The sequence below is a fragment of the Cupressus sempervirens genome, chromosome 2 (assembly GCF_028749045.1).
Source record: "Cupressus sempervirens isolate cs-2001-9-10 chromosome 2, ASM2874904v1, whole genome shotgun sequence".
Lineage (NCBI taxonomy): Eukaryota > Viridiplantae > Streptophyta > Pinopsida > Cupressales > Cupressaceae > Cupressus > Cupressus sempervirens.
In genome coordinates this window covers 206,894,247-206,917,324 of record NC_143119.1, presented here as the reverse complement: position 1 = coordinate 206,917,324, position 23,078 = coordinate 206,894,247, and positions in this window count along the sequence as shown.

Here is a 23,078-nt window from a genome sequence, read left to right as displayed (position 1 = left end):
ATGGCAAACATCCATTGGAATAACATTACAGAGATCTTCATCATGGTAACTCCAAATTTTGAACTTCACTAAACATTGTTCACTTACTAGGACCTTATGATCATCTTTCACCCAAGCAATCCAATAGGGTTGGGGGTTTTTTTCCCTCTTGAGATTCAGCTTAGAGACCATCTCTTCTAATACCAAGTTATCAGTGCTACCACCATCAATGATCACATCACAACATTTATCCTCACACTTGCAGCTGGTATGGAATAAACTCCTCCTTTGTCTTGGCTCAATCTCACCACTTAGTAGGACCCTTTCATTTACTAAAGTCTCTCCTCTTTTTGCATCCTCTAAATGTGATGATTGTGCATCCTCATCCACATGAGCAACCCTAGCTTGACCCTTAACTCTCCTATCTTTCCTTCCTTGTCATTGAGGGCATTCAAAGGTGCAATGACCTTCTTCATTGCAATGGAAATAGGTAGCACAAAAGCCTCCTCTTCCTTGTCCATGTCCTCTACCTCTTCCTCTCTGATTTCCAAAGTCTTGAGCTCAGGAACAGTTGAAACCATTGTTCCTTTGGTTCCTGCTAGTACCCACATATTTATTTTTCTTTTGGGTTTCATTTTGCCTCTAGATGACATACCACTACCCCTTCCTCCTTGACCACACCCTCTTTGTCTCCCTTCAAACCTCTTATTTAGCTTCTCTTCGACTCATAGGGAAAACTGGTATGCCTCTTCAACACTGGTCATTCTTACCAGACTTAATTCCTCCTGGATGCTAGGTCGCAACCCACTGATATAATGAGCAACCTTCTTGTTATTTGGTTCTGTATGCCCTGTTCTAATCAAACGTCGATAAAAATCCTCTATATATTTCTAGATTGATTTTCCTACTTGCTTTAACCCATGCATCTTCTTAAACAAATCAAGCTCATACTCAATAGGAATGAACTGCTTCTTCAATTTGTCCACCATGCAATCCCACCATGTGATCTTATCCTTTCCTCTTCTATTTCTTTCCAATTGAACCTCTTGCCACTAGATTTTGGCATGGCCTTTTAGTTTTTCCTTTGCAAACTTAACCCCATCTGGATCCCTGATATCCTCATACTCAAAGTACTCTTCTAGTTCATTGATCCAATCGATCAACTCATCTGGTTTCAAATTTCTTGAAAATACACCCACATCAATTGTAGGTCTTTTCCCAAACTTAGTAATGGCCCTAAAAAGCCTTTCCTCTACCTGATTCAAAAATTCCCCATCAAATTCCCCTTCTGGTCCAATTTCTTCTTCTTCATTGTCATCCTCACTTTCATCACCTATGGCAACATTTGTTCCTCTACAGAGCTCCTCTTGCAATTCTTGTACTTGCCTTTGGAGGGCTCTAACCTCCTAAGGATTAATAGATCCAACACTTCCAACACGCTCTCTTTGTGGAGGCATCTTCTTAACTCAAACCCACAACCACACAGTCTTGGTGCAAACTGCCTCACAGTCGGCGCTCTGTCTACACACTCAACAAAATCAGCTCTAATACCACTTGATAGGGACACAACTCAAGTACAAAATGTACACAAAAAGAAAGGAAAAACTTTATTAACTTTGTAAATAAGCTAATACATTTAGTAAAGAGGAAATAGACTTCAAAACATGCCCTAAGGGCTTACAACAGTAATAATCTTGAGATAATTTCTCCTTTTAGTACCTCCTCTCAAACTCCACTTTGAACTGCCTTTTACAAAGCCAGAAATGTTCTTAAATAGACCCTAGAGGGTTAAGGATTAGGATTACATTCTAGAAAGTGCTAGTAGGCATCCACCAACCAAATAGAAGGCTCTAGAAGTCACATTAGAAGTCGGCGCAAAATTAGAGGAATCCAAAAATGGTAATCGAACTTCTAGGAGGCATAACTTTTGAACCGTACCTCTGATTGATGAACCGTTTACATTTTTAGAAAACTCTTGAAGTGCTCTATAGCCCTATGGACCAGATTTTCTCATCCCCCATTTTTCAGTCCCATTTGAGGTAATTTAATGCCCCTAACCTAACTTTGAAGCATTCTTAGGATGTCTCGAGAAACCAAAAACTGCGATAACTTTCAAACTGTGGGGCCTTTTGACCTGATTCTTTTTTTGGAATGCTCTAAATTACAATGAAGATCTTCCAAAAAATTTAATCCTTCTATTTCACAAAAATTATGGCACAATTACATACTCCCATTTTTTAAGCATTTGCACGTATCCCAAAGTGATTAAAAACTCTAACCCAGAACACTAATAGTGGAACTATGAGAATTGGAACCTTTATTTGACCCAAATGGGTATCCAAAAATGAAAACACATGAAATAGAAACTAAGGTTAAGTACATTTTTTTGGATGACACAGGATTGCCCTTATACTTCTGGATGCTCCTACATCAGCAACATTTTGGAAAAATTGGCTAAGTCCCAAACATGTTGTCATACTAATCAAAGTAAATAACCATAACTCAGTAAAAACATTGTATTCATATTTTGAAAAAGCTTATATCCCTTATGGATCTAATTACAGGGTTTTCTTAAAGAAAATCTTACTACTATACTTTAAGATACAACTATATAACTTGCATTTATAATTGTAATTAAAATTTTCCTTATTTCTCCCCCTTTGACATCAATGCCAAAGATGTCAACAAAAAGAAAATCTTGTCAAAATATAAAAGCTACATAAGAACTTGGAGAAAATATCACTAAATTTAGTCTTCAATTATGCAAGATGTTTCTTCTAACTATCCTTTAGTGCATCTGACACACTTATTAGCACACATAAAGAATATGTGGCTAACTCTATTGCATTCAAGTCTGGAGACACAAACTTGTCATATGAGGTCTTGGCTACCAAGAATTCCTCCAATTAATTTTGTAACAATGTAATCTATAGGGATAAATGGTCCCTCAAAAGATTAAATCTTTTTATATCTTTCCCCTTTTCGTCTTGTATATCTCAGATGCTATCATGAATTGCTTGCATTGTATGCACGAAGGTTTCTAAGGTCTAATTTTGTTTCAAAAAGTTATTAATGAGCATTTGGAGCTCAGTTATCTTTTCTTTGATTTGTTCATCAAAACTATGAAGGTGAAGGTATCCCATGTTGCACTTAGCATATATCTACTTCCTTTCCTTCATAGTCTACCTTAATACCTTAATGCATACATTTAATGTTTTGATATCATTTCTTATATTTGTACACATATTGTTAAGAACTTTACCATCATGCTCAGTCTGTGCTTGGATTGTAGGCACATTGGTAAGTGTTGTTAACTCATTATCAAAGGTTTTACACAAAATTTTTGCTCTCTATTGAATGTTTGCAAGTGTATCAATAGAACTTATTGTCTTTTCCAATCTATCCAAAATTGAAATTAATGTCTTCTCAATTGACTAAGCTACTTTCTTTTTTTTGATGAATTTACTTAAAGATGATATAAGATTCTATACTTCATCTTCATCATCTGACTGTACTGTTGAGGTGAGCACTACTACTTGTGTAGGTGGTGTAGAGGGTTTCACTGTAGCTATTGCTAAGGGCACACTTTTAGTAGGTACCTTACTCATAGTTTCAAATTTCATTATGAAAGATACATATTCTTTAAATCTTTAAATGGGTCTTTAGTTCTATCCACTATTATAGTGGTGTTATCTACTTGATTCACAACCAATGATAATGTGTGGTGAATCACTTGGGATTGAAGTTTTAGTTGGTTTCATAGAACTATGAGGTGGACTAATTACCATAGTAGGAATTCTCTCTCCTTTGTTTGTGAACTCTTCTTAGTATCCTTAAGTATAGTAAACATGTATGTAACTATAGCCTTGTGAGTTTCCATATTCACTTCTTTGTAATTTCCTCCCATAAGAAGAATGAGTCTCTTCTTATTCCTCAACAATGGTGCTATTCCTTTCAGAATTTCCATTATCTCTTCCTCATTATTTACTATACATAACTTTTTCACCATAATTATCCTTATTTTCTTGTCTTCCTCAATTACTCTACTTTTTCTATTTCTTAGTCTATTGTACAAATCTTTAGGTGTTTGACCTCTTATGCTTTCAAACCTTTTATCTTTTAGGATCATATTTCTAACTACAACATTCTCTATTTGTCTTCTATCCAAATTATTATACAAGTCATAATACTTATTTAATTGCAAAAAAATATTGTCATTAATAATTTGTAAGTTAAGATTTTCTACCTTTGGTTTCCATGCTTTTCTCTCTACTGAAGTATTTTCTTCTCAATTTACTGGTTCTAGTGGTCTATCACCAATCTCTTCTTCAAATTTAGAGGAACTAATTTGCAACGTTCTTCTCTTCTAACTTGGTCCACTTTCAGTTCACTTGAATCTCTTCTTAGGAGGGGTCTTGGTTTTCTCAAGCCTTGTGGACTTCCTTGGTGCTGATGCTTCCTCTATTTTCTTTAGATTTCTCCAAGGTTGCTATTGCACAACTACTACATATGGCACTATAGGTGCATGTGCACTTGTTTGTGTAACTAACAACCGTTTAGTAGGTTTGACCACTGGAATAGGTGTAGGGGTCAATAGTTTAGATTGACTATTGGCCTTCATTTCCAAAGCTATCCCTTTCACCTCTTAAAATTTCTTTATTGACATTCTTGATTCCTTTAAGATAGAATCAATTACTTTTTCTACCTTCTTCTTGGATTCCATGACTATATGATTTGTTTTGACTTCTCTCATCTACACAATATATGTCCCCCATCTAGGGCATTCATAATCAACTTTAGAGTGTATAGTTATTTGTGCATATTGTTCAATCAGTTTATCACTCATTTCATAACCCATAGGCTCAATGAACTTTACTCAAGGAACTACTACCTCCATGCATGTGAAATCTACTTCAACCATAAAACATAGTTCATCCATATATTTTTCTACCAGTGCAAGAGGTATCCTATACCTTTGCTTCATTTTAGCTTGGAATGATGTCATCAATCTATCAATATCATTATCTTTGACTATTTTTGGTTTAGTTCTATATGCATGAGTGATAGTTTGCATTACACACTCACTTCTATCCCAATTTGAAATACTAGAAAACATCTTTACTATGTAGAAGAATATATGAGTCAATAGGGATTCAAACCTAAAGATTGCACTCCTAGATTTCTTTATTTTTGATATGTTATGCAACAACTGATTTCAGATAATATTATATAGATTAACCTTTTCATGCTTTATTGCCATCACATAAGCTACAAGAAGAAATCTAACAGGGACTAAATCTATCCTAAATACATGGTTGAACTTATATCTCAAAATTTTACTGACAAGTCTCACTCCATCATCTTGAATGGTGTTGATCTTCATTTTTCTTCCATAAAAACTTGTCTTGAAATTTGTTTCAACTAACTTATGCACATTCTTTATGTTCATGGGATTGCATCCTTCATTACTCAAAATTGTAGCCTTGTGAATTAGGTAATTATCAATTCATATAATAGAATCTCCCAACTATAGAAGGTCATCATGAACTCTACTTAGAATAATTCTTAACCATTCATGGTTATCAAAGTCCATATAGAACATATTCTTAACTAGGTTAAGTTGTTCTAGGTATGCATATTCTAGTTTCTATGACAAATCATTGTTGCACATTTTCTCCAATTCTTTATGAATCTTAGTATCTCCTATGCTTTCTATTTTATAGTGAATATAATATCTTATGTCCTTGACATGAAGAACATTTTTTGGTACTTATAAAAATTCTCTAATGGGGTCATCAAGTACAGAAACAAATGGGTGTTTCTTGAAGTTATATCTAGGTCTATTACAGATATTAAACACTTCTTGTCCTACCATTTCTAAAAATATGCTCAAAAGATTTGAAAAATACCTTAATTTTGCATTTTAGTATTTTTAGTGATCTCATGTATCTCCATAATTATTTAACACTTCAAATATCTCTTCAATCTCGCACTTAAGATTTTGCACAAGAAAACGGTGTTCATAAATCAATTTGCATCCTTTAAATCTTTCACAATCTATACTTTGCATTAAATGCATATCTACCACCAGTTTAATATATTGTCTCTATATAGAAGAGAGGTTATTCTTCTTACATATTCTTATATTGATCATATTAAGAAATGCACATTTTACTATAGACTCCTCTCAATGTCTAGTATATATTGTTAATTGGGCAACTCATAATCTATTCTTTCTAACATAGTTATTGTTAACTGATGCACTATTTTATTGAGAATGCTTAATGTAGGTAAGATGGGTCATAGGAAATAATTTACTTTACTATCTTATCAGGTACATTACGATGAGCTTCTTCCTAAACTATATGAGAACTTCTAGTTTCTTTTGCCTTTACATATGTTTCCTTAAATTCTTTTGTTAGTTCCTTCATTTCTTCATTCAAACTATCATCATTCCTTCTATTGTTCCTTATATAGTTTTGATTCCTATTAAGGTTTCTTCTATCCATTCTACAAATTTTTTTTGTGTTTCCAAAGTTATTACATAATTGACATACATATACATTCCTTCTTTGTTCATTATTATGGTTGTCAAGTTCTTTGCAATTGCTTGTGATATGTCCAAGATTGTTGCATATATAAAAAAACAATATGTCTTCTTTCTCCACTTTCATTGATGTGAGATCTTCTTCTTTTGCTTGCATGATTAGTGTTCCTAAAAATTCTACTATTATCATTATCATTATTAAATTTAGGTTTCTTACAATCTAATGCATAATTTCCTTATACATGACAATTATGATGATAGAAATTTGAAATAGCTTTAAAAGACTTACCTTTGCAATCAGTTCCAGTATGTTCAAGTTTATTAAACCTAGCATGACATTCCTTTCTTCTATTATCCTCATGTTGATTAGATTCTTTAGATTTCCTAGAGTGAGTAACATTCTCCTTCTCTTTAGATGTATCTTCTATTTTGCTTATGCTTAGATCCTTTTTGACTTCAGAAGTATTAGGTTCTTTTCTCTCAATATATTTCTTGGTGAATTTTTCAAGGAAGAATCCAAGTCTAGTCTTGTCATAACTAGGTCTCTATATAGATATTTGTTCTTCAATCTTAAGCTATTGGTATATAATTTCTCAAGTTGTTGTTTGGTTTCCACCAATTCACCTTTCAAAATAGTATTGTATTTCTCTAATTCTACATGCTCTAACTTGATAGTATCTAATTCAAATGTTACTTTTCTTAACTAGGATCTTAGATCTATGTTTTCAACTTTTATTTTAGAGTCACTCTTTCCTCCATTTTTGTTAAGACTTAGCTTGAGTTCAACTATTTTAACTCATGTTTAAAGATCTTATTTTCTTTCTTTAGAACTTCAATATCATCATCACTAGTTCAGTGACTAGGTCCCTTTTTCTTTAAGTCATCTATCTTGTCCTTTAGTTCACCAATGTAAGCTTTTGCATCTTTATATCTACCTTTTAGGACATCTCATTGATTAGTATGGAGATCAATTTGTTCAAGAGCTTCTTAAAGATTCTTCTTCAAGTATTCCATATCCATAGGGATCTTATTCAATCTATTAAGCCTCTTCTAAATAAGTAGTCTCTAATACCAATTGTTAGAAATAGATAGTACTAGGGAGGGAAGTAAATCAGTATTTTCAATTTTTTTTCCCACAAATGGATATTATTAACTACTTTAATACATGCATAAGAAAGTAAACCAATAATGTTGAATAGTATAAACAACCATTCATAAAGAGAGCTCATAACACCATATTTTATTAACTAGGGAAACCTTGGCCAAGGGAAAACCTTGGTGGGAATGAACCCACAAGATGATTCACTATATAAAAGAAAATGGTTAAAGATATTGACCCTATTAGGAGTCTATTAAGAATGTATAGTGTCTCAAGTCCCTGTTAGGAGACTAGGCCTTGTTAGAAGCCTCAACCTTTTCAAGAGTTGCTTCAACCCTATTAGGATTAGGCGGATCACATACAAATGTGTGCAAGAAGAGCCCACTGCCCTAACATGCAACTATACAAAAAGCTCTTAAGGAGAATAATACATACAATATTGGATCACTTGTACTTTGTAATTCCTTTAGTTTTTAGTTTTTCATACAAGGAGTAACTACACATATATCAATTTGCATCATATCTTGCATCACGTAACATTACTTTGCATCACATAATATCTCATCACATTGCATCACATCACATTCTAACTTCAAAATTGAAATTCTTTACTTATATCAATATATTAATAAATCCTTCCTTATTCAACTCACATACAATCCTTAGAGTCAAATCATCAAGGTTTGATAATTAAATCAATTCTTCAAACCATTCAACATATTTTGTTGACATGCTCTATTTTGTACTATGAAATAACTACATAAGTATTTCCTCCATAACTTGAACTGGGTTTCTCTTATGGAAATGTGCACTGATATGCATCATTAGGATGACATCATGCATCTAGGGTTAACCATGAAAGAGAATATTCCACTATCAACAAATCTTGTCATGATGTTGTAACATTGTCCAATACTTAGACAATTTTTGTTCACAAATAATCATGACTAGACTACAAAACATATGTTGTCATAAATGATAGCCACATATCTCACCTTATTTAATTGATTGGTCATATTTCCAACATGAGGATGTTATGTTGCTAGTGATGTGGTGGACTCGAGATCCCATAGTGACATAGTGACTAGCCACCACATGGTAGGACAACGAGGTGATGATGAGGTAGATGACTTAGATGGAAGTGTCGTGTGTCATGAGATCACTATGTCACAATGACATGGCACTGTCTTGACTAGAATAGTGGCATGGTGACCCAATCAGAGGCTTCCATGTGGTAGGGGATATAAGTAGATAGGGAAGGAGACTAACCAATCTGCTGGTGACAAATTTTTGGTTGGTCAAACCTAATTTGACCAAGATTGAAAATGGAAGGAAAATAAAAAATTTAGAAAATTAAATACTTATTATTTTCTTCACAAAAGGCATGTACATAGGAATTTTAAATCAAGAAAGTTATAAGCTAAAGTTTTATCTTTAGGAGATTTTAAATTTTTGAAAAATGAAATGCAGACTTGAGAACCTGGTGAGGAGCTTGTCTTTTATTTTGAGATTCTGGGCATTTCTAGCAAGAAAATATAGCACAATTATATATTTTCAGAACTAAGAGAGAATGAACTTTCCATTTTTGGAGTTTTTTTTGCATAGGAAGCTCCTGGTTCAAGTTATTCAAGGTTTTGTCTGAGATACCCATTTTTTAGTTTCATTTAGTTAGAGTAGTTTAGATTTGATTTTTGATGAAATGGTGAACTAGATGAACATCAGAGGCATTATGAATGTATTAAGAGCCAAATTATATCATCTACAAGTTAGTTTAGTTGATGGATTATCAGCCATTTTGATATTTTGGCAACATAAGGGTTTTCATCATTGAAGAAGAGATATTTCAAGTTTGTTACATAATAATGATGATAATCATATCATATTCTAGTTATAGAAAGATGAGAGATGTTTCAAAATAGAAAGGAATGAAGATTGAAGTGGATGCATGTCACTTCTAGATTAGATATGAGATTTCATTTGTTTCTTATATCTCTCTCTTTTTTATTCATTATAGGGGTTCCAATCTTGAGTTTTTCTCAAAATTGTGGGACTAGGGTTCCAATTTTTGATATGTTTTAATGACTATGATATCATTTTCTGCAGCACATTTCTTTTCTATTAATAGTATTAGCTAAGCTAATATAGATTTTTTTTATCTATTTAGTGATTTCATGAGTTTTTTGCATGCATCTTGAATGTATAGTTTCAAAGAAATGAATACACATGAGAAAGAATCTTCTTAGTTTCATTTTGATTCTCATCTCCTATCTTTATAATCTACAATGTTTTGAGGTTTAGAAATAAAGAACATAGACCCATTTGCATCTCCATAAGGTTGAATGTCTAATATGTTTTCTATTTGAATAGAGAGCCAAGTAAATGCATGATGGATTTGATAGGGTTGGTGGTTATTTGTGAAGGATACTTCATGAGAATGACGTCTTTATGAAAATCGATGTCTAATTCAAAAAATGATGAGATAAATCTAATATCTTGATCTATGGAATATGTCACTAGTATCATAGATTTATGGGTGTGATTCATGAAATTTCCCAATATATAAGGCAATAATTAGCTATAAGATCAAATTCTTCTTACTATTGCATATTTGGGGATTTTCTAAAATCAACATTATAATCATCCATTTCCCTTTCAATTTAAGAGCTAAAAGGATTCCCTCACTTAGCTTATCAATTTCTTCAGTCATGTCCTTAGCTACTTCATGTCTATGATATTTGCATAAGTATAGAATATATAAGGCCTCTACCTACTTTGTTTAGATTTAGTCTATTCTTTGAATACCAATACCATATGAAGAATCTAATAGGTCCACTAGTCTAGGTTTCTCAAAGCCTAAAGTAGAAGAAAGGTCTAGACTTATAGTTGGTCTAGTGTCTAAAAGGATATGTTGTAGATGGGAATTAGTTTCCCATAGATGTATTATGTTCTCATCAAGGTAATTTGAAACATTAATGTTTCAAAACACCAACACAACCAATCAAAGGAAATGGTGCATTAGTAACAATTCCAACCTTCCTTGCTCAAACCTTAGTAAGGTCAGAAATGACACACCAACATGAGAAGAAGGTTGAGTAATTTAGGGCTGATAAGGGAACAAACAAAAGGAAAAGAGTACCTATAAAGGAAAAATGTAGACAGCTTAGGCACAAGCAACTCAACCTAAACATGAAGAGTGACAAATTGAGCCTAAATTACATGAATCTATTCAAGAGTCTGAGCAAGAGCCATAAGTAGCTCCACAAGGAGAAATGGTACAAGATGAACATGTAGAGGAAGGAAAACTAGAGGAGAATAGGGAAAATCTAGTGGCTACCCAATAAGAAGAAGCCTCCCCCTTGGCTCCCAAATGGGAAAGGATTGAATCAAGTATGGTAGGAACATGAAGGAGAAGATTAAAGAAGAAGAATACTCCAACACCACAAGAATGCAAGACCATCATAGAAGTATATAAAAAAGAAGAAAAAGGGGAATAGATTTAATATGCCCCCTTAGCCAAAGGACCCACTCATATAGGGAAATAGACAAGGAGAGAAGAAAAACTTCAATAGTAACACCTCCATCTTCTCAAGTATCTTCATTGGAAGATAAGAAACAACAATGGATAGCTGATATGGAGGGCAAATAAACTGAATTATTCAACCTTTACAATTTTGACTTCATTCCAGCGGGTACTTAGATGGTGAGACAAAAGATAAGACATACTCCAATGAGCAAATCATTAGGAGAGGACTAGAATTACTCACTACCTCTACCTAAAGGACTTCTACGAATTCTGGCATCACTATCTCAGGACTTAACATTTTTGGATAAAGGATCCATAAGTTTACTTCCTCAGGCCACATAAATAGAAGAACAAACAACAATAGAAATGGAAACCTAGCAACTACATGATGATGAAGTACTCGAGGAAGGGAAAATACCTAAAGAGCCTCAACAAAATCCTCATGATATAAAGGCTAGGACCTTAGCCCAACCAAATACAAAGACTCCAATTGTTGATCATTTTGAATGAGAAAAGAGCTTAGAGATGACTGATAAGAATAAGGGGCCTCTAATATAAATAACTTCTTTAGAACAATACATGTCTCCCATGGGCACCATATTGACATGGTTGAAGAGAGAAGTAATGTTCCACCAGAAAAGGTAGCTAGACCTAAAAGTTGAGATGGGAATGATGGAATTAGTAAAGGAAATCAAGAAGCCTGAGACACCTATGGGTAATGCACAAAAATTAGCCTTCATAATGAAAAAACAAGATCAAGACTTACTTGCACATATATCCATTCCTCCTCCACATGCTAAAACTGATCATCTAACTCTTAAGGATTACCAAATCAAGGAGATCATGTTGGGAAGGCCCACAATAGACACAAAAAAATTAATTATCACCTCAAGAATGAAGGTGGTGTTCAGGCATATAGACTAGGATGAGTCTACGTTGATAGCACTCAAGAAGAAAAATGAGGTATTAAGAGGCTATCTGCATGAAATTATCATCCATATAGACCTGGATAATCCTAAGATTACTCTTGCTATGATATTAGAGAGGAAAGGAATAGGAATAGTACAATTGAACCCATTTTTAAAGGCAAGTCAACAATGACATGGCATTTTTTTAGAGAAAGGTGTACAAATTATATAGGGTAACTTGAACCTATTGCACTACATTTAGTCAAGTCTAGATAAATTGTTATCCATAATGATCCAAGATGTTGGGCTAATGGATGAGGTACATACCTAGCCTAAAGACTTGTCGGTGCTAAAATCAATAAAAGGTCAAAGGTATCATACATTAATGGAGGTATATGTAGTTGAGGAACTTGATAAGTTAGATTTATTGGATAGAGTAGATATCGACCAATAATAAAGACATGTAACGACTACATGCAGATATTCAGAAGATAAGAGACCAAACTCAAGAAATATTTTTTTGAGTATAGAGGACTAGAATGCCAAAAACCTTGATATTTTTGATGATGAGTCAAAGATAAAAAATTTTATGGTTCAAGTAGTTTTTCAACAAGTTAGAGGTATATTTTAAGTAGCTTCGTTAGAAGATGACATCAAAAAAGCCTTCAAGGCTGCAGAAGCACTGTTTGAGTTGGACACCAAGCTTGAAGATTTTGCAAAAATAAGGATTAAAGTAGGTAACTATTGGAAAATAGTCAAAAATAATTATGAGAGACTCAATTTACTTGAAGCTACTCAAGTGGTCAAAATCATGGACAAATTAAAGAATAAACATCCAAAAATCATTTTGGTATAAAGGGGAAGAAAATCTAGATGCTAGAAATTTAGTATTCACACTTAGGATAAATTTTCAATTTTGGAACCTATCATCAAGGTGTACAAGTGTACTTTCCTTAGAGGCATTGTGAAATTTTTTGAAGAAGAACAAGTGTGTCAATAGTTAACTACTAGTTCCTAATTTAGAGCATTCCATCCACTCAAAATGCATTTTGATGATAATTCATCTCCCATAAATGACAAGAGAGGGTCGAGCTTATATTTTTAGAGCTTCCAAAGACTCCTAGATCTTCTTGTAGATGCATTTTTCTTATCTTCTCATTCTTATATTATTGTTTATAATGTAAATTCTCGTGCACCCATCATTTAATTTAAACAAGGGTGAAAACCTACTCAGAACCATTTAGAGATCATTTTGTATATAATTAGATTTGTTTTATTAGTTTTTAACATGAGTTTCACTTTGAGAACTATCTCCTAACACAAAGGGAAGAGATAATTTCTTATAAATATGTGGATGTTATATATACTCTAAGATTTTATTTTGATGCAATAATATATGCTATTGGTGCTTTGATTTTAAGTGTAGTTATTCTTGCCTAAGTTTATTACTTTTGTGAATGCATGTTCATGAATAATAATGGAGCCAAAAAAAAATATTTCATTGTTATTATTATGTGATCTTTTAGTTTCGGTGTTTACCTTATGTTAACAAATCCCACTGATGTAACGAATTTGAGAAAAATCACCTATTGTTCTTGTGTAGCATCTTGTCTCACATGAGTGCACTTTCCATGGTATTGCAATCTAAGGAAACATAAAATACCTTTTGGTTATTATTGAGTTCCTATCAATGATTGCATCGGTGGAGTTAAGGAAGTGTTGCTCCTAATTTCATTAGTTTCCTACCTAATCTTTTTGATGATTTAATTTGCATACATATTATTATTGTATTTTATGTCCATTAGGAATTTCTTTTCAAGTTATTTTCTTTAATCTCTTGTTACCTTATCTTTGTTATTTTCTTTCCTAACACTTGGTTAAAATAGGAATTCATATAGTTGCATCGATAAATTGCATTCATCATTAAATAGAAAATACCAAAAAAATCTCTTTTGTGGTTACTTTTTCCAACAACAATAGATCAAATAGATTATTCAAAATTGTTCAAAACTAAAAAAGGCCTCCTCATGAACATACACATTTATCTTCAACTAAGAAGATTTTAGTAGGTTGAAAGACTGCCTAGATCCTGGGAGTTGATCCTCGATTAACTTTCCAAGAGTGGAGTTCAAAAGGATTCCTTCCATTCAACATCATTGAAAACAACAACTCAAGAGTTACCAAGTTCCACGTTAATTACCTCTATCTATGGATTAGTTTGGGGATGATAGGAAAAACTATAGGAGAAACTAGTTCCTAGTCTCCTGAAAAGGGGTTTTCCACAAATGACCCATGAACTTTATATCCCTATCTACCATGATTCTCATGGGTAAACTATATATCTTGACTATCTCCTTGAAGAAAAGGTGGGAAATATAACTAATATCATGTGTTATTTTGCATGGAATAAAATGACATCTTAAGTTAAACCTATCAACCACTACAAATATGTTGTCCAAACCAATTAATGTTCTAGGTAGTCCTACTCCAAAGTCCTTGTAGATGCACTCCCAAGGCCTATTTGGGATTTAAAATGGCTAGTAGAGGGTTTTATTTGATAATGTTCCCTTTTCTTTTTGACACACTCCACACTAATCCACATATTTCTTTACATCTTTCTAGATCTTAGCCTAATAGTAGAACCCTTTTACTAAATATAGGGTCTTATTCAACCCAAAGTGTCCAGTCATACTCCCATTATGTTTCACTTAAATAAGATTCTCCCTCATAGAGCCTCTTATGAAACAACTGATTTTGCTTGAATAATAACCCATTCTAAAATTTATAGTCAGCATATTCACTATGAAAATTATTATCAAATTTAGTACATACCTTATGGATCTCTGAGAAGTTTACATCTCCTTTGTAACGGTCTATGAATTCCTCAACTTCAATGTTGTGCAACAAGATATCCTAAAAAGTGAGAAACCTCTTACTAAGTACATCTCCAACTTTGTTATTAACTACCTTGTTGTTCTTAATAGTGAAGGTTAAGGACTACAATAGTTTCATCCACTTGATATGCCTCAAACTTTGTTTGTCTTGGGTGTCAATGTAACTTAGGGACTGATTATCACTATAAACCAAAAACTCCATTGAAATTAGGTAATGCCTCCACTTTTTAAAGGATTGTACTAAAGCATATATTTCTAAGTCATAGAATGAATATTTAGTTTTTTCCTCATTTAAGCTTTCACTACCTTCTTGGCTTATGACTACACTCACTTCAATGGTAGTTGTATCACATTCTATTATGAAAAGCTTATCAAGACTTGGCAACACCAATATATGCTAGGTAGCCACTTACTCCTTCAATCTTTCAAAAGCTTCATTGGTTTCCTTGGTACATAGAAACATTTTTTTGTATCCCCATTTTATTGTGTCAAGGATTAGTGTATCGATTCACCTAAATCCACTTATAAAATTTCTATAGAAGTGAGGCAATCCATGAAAACTTTTGAATTTAGTCCCTATCTTAGGAATAGGCCAACTCAAAATGGCCTCAACCTTTGTCTTTTCCATCTTCAAGTTACCTTGCGATACTAAAAACCCTAGATAGAATATCTCTTGCTTCATGAACTCACTCCTTTCTAGGTTTATGGTGAGCTTTTCCTCTTGGAGTTTCTTTACTACAAGTTCTAGGTGTTTCATGTATTCTTCTTTTGTTTTACTAAAAGAAGAGGATATCATCGAAGTAGACTACCAAAAAGAATCCTATATAGTCCTTTAGAACCTGATTCATCAACCTCATAAAGCTAGTAGGTACATTTGTAATCCCGAATAGAATTAATAGCCACTCATATGACCCCACTGTAGTCTTAAAGGCTGACTTTTACTCATCAACCTCTTTCATTCTAATCTAATAGTCTCTAAGAAATCATTAAGAAATCACCAAGAAATCCATTAAATAATCTATTCTAGGAATAGAAAACCTATATCTTATAGTTATCCTATATATCTCCCTATAATATACATACACATTCTCCACTTACCTCCCTTATTAGGAGTCAGCATCACTAGGAGAACATATCCATGTGGGCTTATACTCTTCTTGATTAGACCTTGATCTAGAGGATCTTCAAATGTCCTTACTATCTCTTTGTTTTATTCTAGTTTCATCTTGTATGCAGCCTTGTTAGGTTGTGATGCCCCTAACACAAAATCAATTTGATGGATGATTTCTCTCTTTGGTGGCAATGTAGCCAGTGTACCTTTATAAATTATTTCTTTGAACTAATTTAGTAGTTATTTCACCTCTTTTGGCATAGGTTATTATTTAGGTATCTCCTCCTTATTTAGTTTCACTAATATGGTATAGAGAACTCTTTCTTCCTTCTTCATATCTTTTAGGAATTCCTTCCCACCCATTAGGAGTTTATTAGATTCTACCTTCTCCACTAAAACTTCTTCTCTCAAAGACTAAATTGTATAAGTGACTTCATTCTTCTTGAATGAGTATGTGTTTTCATTGCCATGGTGTACTACCTCCCTCTTATATTTCCATGATCTACCAAGAAATAAATGACATGCTTCCATGAGTAGTACATCACAAAGTATCCTATCATCATTCTTGCCAATGGTGAACTCAACCCATACTTGCTTATTAACCAATATTTTTTGTTCCTTATTCAACTAGGTCACTTTATATGGACATTCGTGTGGTATATTAGTGACTTTCAATTTCTAGATTGCCTCATCTAAAATGATATTATCAATAGACCCTGAATCATTTATTACCCTACATACTTTGCCTAATATTTTGCACTTGACCCTAAAAAGAGACCTTTTCTTGTGCTCATCCTTGGTGGGTTATTTGATCAATATCCTCCTCACCATCAGATTTTCACCTTTCTCTAAATCTAAACTCACATATGAGTGTTTAGGAAAAAGCTCCTCTTGCACATATGATATATTTTTCCCCCCTTATGAAGATGATGGTCTATTAAGATAGTTATAAGATAGATCACCCAGCTGCCCTCTAGTCATGTCATTTCATGGAAGCAAAAAGAGAAATTCTTCCAAATCAACTATTGGTTTCAGGTTAGTTTTGGCAATTGATTTTCAACACATGTAAGTAAATTCTAAAGTTGATGCTGAGTATAATATAGATGCCGAGCTATAGTATTTGTGAAGTCAAAAATTCAACAAGTTTCGAGAGAACTTTAGGTGCCAAGAAAGTTTCAAGTGTTGAGTGACAAGTAATGTTGAGTCACTATAGGTGTCAAGAAAAGTATAGATGTTGAGTAAGATAGAGATCCAAGCAAGACAAAAATCCTATATGTGTTGAGCATCGGCAATCAATAAGTGTCAAGTAACATAGAATCAACATATGAGTTTGTGCCTTCACAAACTTAGATGTAAACTATTTTTGAGCTAACTCAAGATGAATCTTGAAGGATCTAAAAGATAAGATAAAATCTATTACATTCCCTATGTAATCAGCATGCAACCAATTAGAAAAATGGAGAAAGCGTGCAACCAATAAGAAAACTATAAAGAATTGAGTAGGGAAAGAAGGATAAATCTTGATCATAGATTCATACCTAACCCTAAGTCTTTGAAGCCTTTATAAGGAGGTCAATAACACCTTAATTTATTTGTATGAGAGAGTATGAGGTCATGTGGAATGCATAAGTGAATGGAAGAAAAATTTTGAAGGAAGAAAATGGGGTGAGGAGACTTAGAAGAGAAACAACATTGCAAAATCTAGTTGGTTAAGAATATAGCATCAACACTATGAATAGAGAGTTATCAAATCAGGAAGGATTAGATCGAATTGAGTAGAACAAGAATCTAGAACTAGAAATTGAAGATTGTAAGTCAACAAATCAAGAAATTGTACTATACTTTCTTACCATTGTATTAGAAGAATGAAAACTCTACGAAGATAGGTTGGCTCAACAACTATTTTTTAGAACCTTTAGCATGGTCACAAATCCTTTAATAGGGTAACATTCCAAGTAAGTGTTTGTCAATCCTCTAATCATGTCACTTTTAATAGGGTGTAAAGCCTTTAACAGGGTAGGCCTTTCATATGGCAGACCATTATTGATGGTAAAACTTTGTAACCTTAACTAGTTACATATTATTGCAGTGATAATTTGTGGGTTTCATCCTAATGGGGACACAACCCAAGAATAGAATGGAACCAATAGAAAGGGAAAATTATATTAATTGAGAAAATAAGCTAGTACAAATAGTACATAGAAAATAAACTTCAAAACATGCCCTAAGGGCTTACAATAGCATAAATCTGGAGAATATTTCTTCTTTTAGCACCTCCTCTCAAACTCCACTCCGAACTGCCTTTTACAATACCAGAAATCTCCTTAAATAGACCTCAGAGGGTTAAGGACTAGGAGTACATTCTAGAAAGTGCTAGTAGGCATCCATCGATGAAATAGAAGGTTCCGGAAGCTATGTTAGAAGTTGGTGCAAATCTAGAAGAATCCAGAAATGGTAACCAAACTTCTGGGAGGCATAACTTTTGAACTGTAGCTCCGATTGACGAACCGTTTACATTTTCAAAAATCTCTTCAAGCGCTCTATAACCCTATGGAAAAGCTTTGCTCATCCCCCATTTTTTGACCCTTTTCAAGGTCATTTAATGCCCCAAACATGACTTTGAAGCATTCTTAGGAGGTCTCCAACACTCGAAAAACTATAATAACTTTCAAACTGTGGGGCCTATTGACCTGATTCTTTTTCTGGAATGCTCTAAATCATGATTACATTCATCTGGCCAATTCACACCTTCTAGTTTACTAAAATGATGGCCCAAATACATCCTCCTATTTTTCAGGATTTTCAAACGCACTGATAGTTGAACTATGAGAGTTGGAACCTTTATTTGAGCCAAATGGGTATCCAAAAAGACATGAAATAGAAACTAAGTCTAAGTACATTTTTTTGGGTGACACAGGATTTCCCTTATACCTCTAGATGCTCCTGCATCAGACACCCAGGGTAGATTGAAAAGTGACCCTGTCACTTTATGGATGGTAGAGGAAATCCCAAATGGGAAACCTCAGCTGTTGAAATCCAAGTTGAGTCCTCGATCAGCCGTCCTTTCGATTTGACCAAATACTCTTCATACTACCTATTTCTAGTACTCCTACCCACACGATGATCTAGAATGTCTTCTATCTCCTCCTTCTTAGAAGTAGGAATTGGATATGGCTCTAAAACCAGCTCCTCATCTGCACCATCATCATGATACTCTATTAAATCTACAATGTTGAAAATGAGAGAAATGTGAATACCATTTGGCAGCTCCACCTCATATGCATTTCCTTAGTTAAGTTTCTTCAAAACTTTGCTGGGGCAAAATTTCTTCATATTCAGCTTGTTCTAAGTACCAACTGGAAATCTTTCTTTTTGTAAGTGCACCATGACTAGATCCCCTACTTGGAATTCCTTATGTCTTCTCCTTTGATCAGCCCTAGCTTTATACTCTTGATTCATCTTGATAATGTGTGCTTGAACCTCCTCATGTAGACGCTTGATGTGTTCAACAAACTCCTCAGCTTCAGCACTTGTCCTCTCCCCTTGTTCTATCTTCCTCAATTCTGGTGCAGTCCTTGGGCTATTCCCATATACAATTTGAAATGGTGATTTTCCAGTACTCCTATTTACAGAGTTATTATAAGAAAACTCTGCCTGTGGTAGAATCAAATCCCATCCCTTGGGCTTATCTCCAACTAAACATCTCAGCAAATTCCCCAGACTTCTATTTACCACTTCTGTTTGGCCATCAGTCTATGGGTGATGTGTGGAACTAAATTTCAAGTCTGTTCTCAACTTCTTCCACAATGTCCTCTAGAAATACCCCACAAATTTAGTATCTCTTTCAGAAACTATACTCCTTGGAAGACCATGTAGTCTTACCACCTCTTTGAAAAACAAATCTGCAATATGGACAACATCATGAGTTTTGTGGCATGGAATGAAATGTGCAATTTTGGAGAACCTATCAACCACCACGAATACTGAGTCATTACCCCTTTGTGTCCTTGGCAATCCAAGAACAAAATCCATACTTATGTCCTCCCATGGCCTTGATGGAACAGGCAATGGCTGATATAGGCCAGTATTTTGACTAAACCCCTTGGTAACTTGACAATCTTGGCAACTCTATACAAACTTCTTCACATCCTGTGTAATTTGAGGCCAAAAATAATGTTCTCTAAAAATGGAAATGGTCTTATCCCAACCAAAATGTCCTACCATCCCTCCATAGTGTTTCTCCTTAATCATATTTTCCCTCATGGAACTCCTTGGAATGCACAATTGACTACCTTTGAACAACATGCCATCCTGAATCAAATAGTCTAAACACTTGGTTCTATATACAGCAACAGGTTCTTTACAAGCTTTCCATGCTTTAGCAAAATCAGGATCCTCGGGGAACAAATTCTTGAGTTCATCAAACCCAACTACTTCAACCTACATTACTATAAGCAGTGACTGTCTCCTACTTAGTGCATCTGCAACCCTGTTAGATTTTCCACTTCTATGCTTCAACACAAATGTATAACTTTGCAAGAATTCTACCCACTTCATATGCCTCTGATTCAATTTACCTTGGCTCTTTAGGTACTGCAATGCCTGATGATCAGTATACAAAACAAATTCCTTTGGCAATAAATAATGCCTCCATTTCTTTAAGGCCTGAACTATTGCATAGAACTCTTGATCATAAACAGAATACTTCTTCTTTGCATCATTCAATTTTTCACTAAAATATGCAATAGGCTTACCTTCTTGGCTTAATACAGCCCCAATAGTGCTACCACTAGCATCACAATCCACTTGGAACCCTTTTCTAAAATTTGGAAGTGCCAACACAGGCTGTTCTATCACCTTCTTCTTCAGCAATTCAAAACTTCTCGTAGCTACTGTAGTCCATTTGAACTCTTTTCTATCCCCTCTTATTGTATCAGTTAGGGGTGCACATATGCCACTGAAATTCTTAATAAACTTCCTGTAAAAACTAACCAGACCATGAAATGATCTTACCTCAGTAGTAGACCTTGGAGTAGGCCGTTCCAAGATGGCTTTTACCTTCTCTGGATCCATTTTGAGACCTTTAGGTGATATAACAAATCCCAAATAGACTAACTCTCTTTTTGCAAAGACACACTTCTTTAGATTAATTAACAGTTTCTCTTCCCTTAGCCTTTCAAGAACACTACGAATACGTAGTAAATGTTCTTCCAAAGTCTTGCTGAAAATTAAAATATCATCCAAATAGACAATAACAAATTTTCCCAAGAACTTCTCAAGTACCTCATTCATGAGCCGCATGAAGGTGCTTGGGGTGTTCATCAATCCAAAGGGCATGACTAACCACTGATAAAGACCCTCCTTGGTCTTGAAGGCTGTTTTCCACTCATCTCCTTCTCAAATCCATATCTGATGATAGCCACTCTTCAAATCTATCTTTGTGAAGTACTGAGCTCCACTCAAACAGTCCATAATATCATCCATCCTTGGTAAAGGAAACTGGTACTTGATGGTGATCCTATTTATAGCTCGAGAATCTATACACATCCTCCATTCTCCATCCTTCTTTAGTGCAAGTACTGTAGGTACTACACATGGACTCAGCCTCTCTTGAATCAAGCCCTTCCTCAAGAGCTCCTGAACCTATCTATTTAGCTCCTCTATTTTAGTAGGAGTCATCCTCTGAGTAGCCTTGTTAGGAAAACTAGCTCCTGGAATCAGATCTATCTGATGACTGATTTTCCTTACTGGTGGAAATCCATCTGGAACATTGTCACAGATAATATCTCCAAATTCCCTTAGTAAATCTGAAACTTCAAATGGTATTTCACTACTACCTTCTTTATCTTTCCTAGGAATCAAAGCATAGCACATACGCTGATGTTTCATGCCATCTAAAAACTTCCTTCCATCAACAAGACAAATCCTAGCACTGCTACATACCTTTTCACCTTTCTTTTTCATGGGCTTCAATTTGTGGCGAACTCCATCCTTTGTCAGAGAGTATGTGTTTGCATGTCCATCATGTATTGCATGTCTATCAAACTACCATGGTCTACCCAACAATAGATGGAAAACATCCATCGAAATAACATCATAGAGAACTTCATCATGGTAACTCCCAATTTTGAATTTTACTAAACATTGTTCACTTACCAGGACCTTATGATCATATTTTACCCAAGAAATCCGATAGGGCTGGGGATGTTTCTCCCTCTTGAGCTTCATCTTAGATACCATCTCTTCTGATACCAAGTTATCAGTGCTACCACCATCAATGATCACATCACAACATTTATCCTCACACTTGCATCTGGTATGGAACAAACTCCTCCGCTGTCCTGGTTCATTTTCACCACTTAGTAGGACTCTTTCATTTACCAAGGTCTCTCCTCTTTCTGCATCCTCTGAATGTGATTATTGTGCATCCTTCTCCACATGAGCAACCCTAGCTTGGCCATCAGTTCTCCTATATTTCCTTCCTTGTCATTGAGGGCATTCAAAGGCACGATGACCTTCTTCAGTGCAATGGAAACAGGTACCACGGAAGCCTCCTCTTCCTTTTCCACATCCTCTACCTCTTCCTCTTTGATTTCTAAAGTCTTGATCATGGGAGCGGTTGAAACCCTCATTCCTCTGGTTTCTGCTAGTACCCACATCTTCATTTTTATTTTGGGTTTCATTATGGCCTCCAGATGATCTACCACTTCCCCTTCCTCCTTGACCGCGCCCTCTTTGTCTTCCTTCAAACCTTTTCTTCAACTTCTCTTCAACTCGTAGGGAAAACTGGTATGCCTCTTCAACGTTGGTCATTCTTACCAGACTTAATTCCTCTTGGATGCTAGGTCGCAACCCATCGATATAACGAGAAACCTTCTCCTTATTTGCTTCTGCATGCCCCGCTTTAATCAAGAGTCGGTGAAACTCCTTTGTATATTCTTGGACTGATCTTCCTTCTTGGTTTAACCCATGCATCTTCTTAAATAGATCAATCTCGTAGTCCACAGGAATGAATTG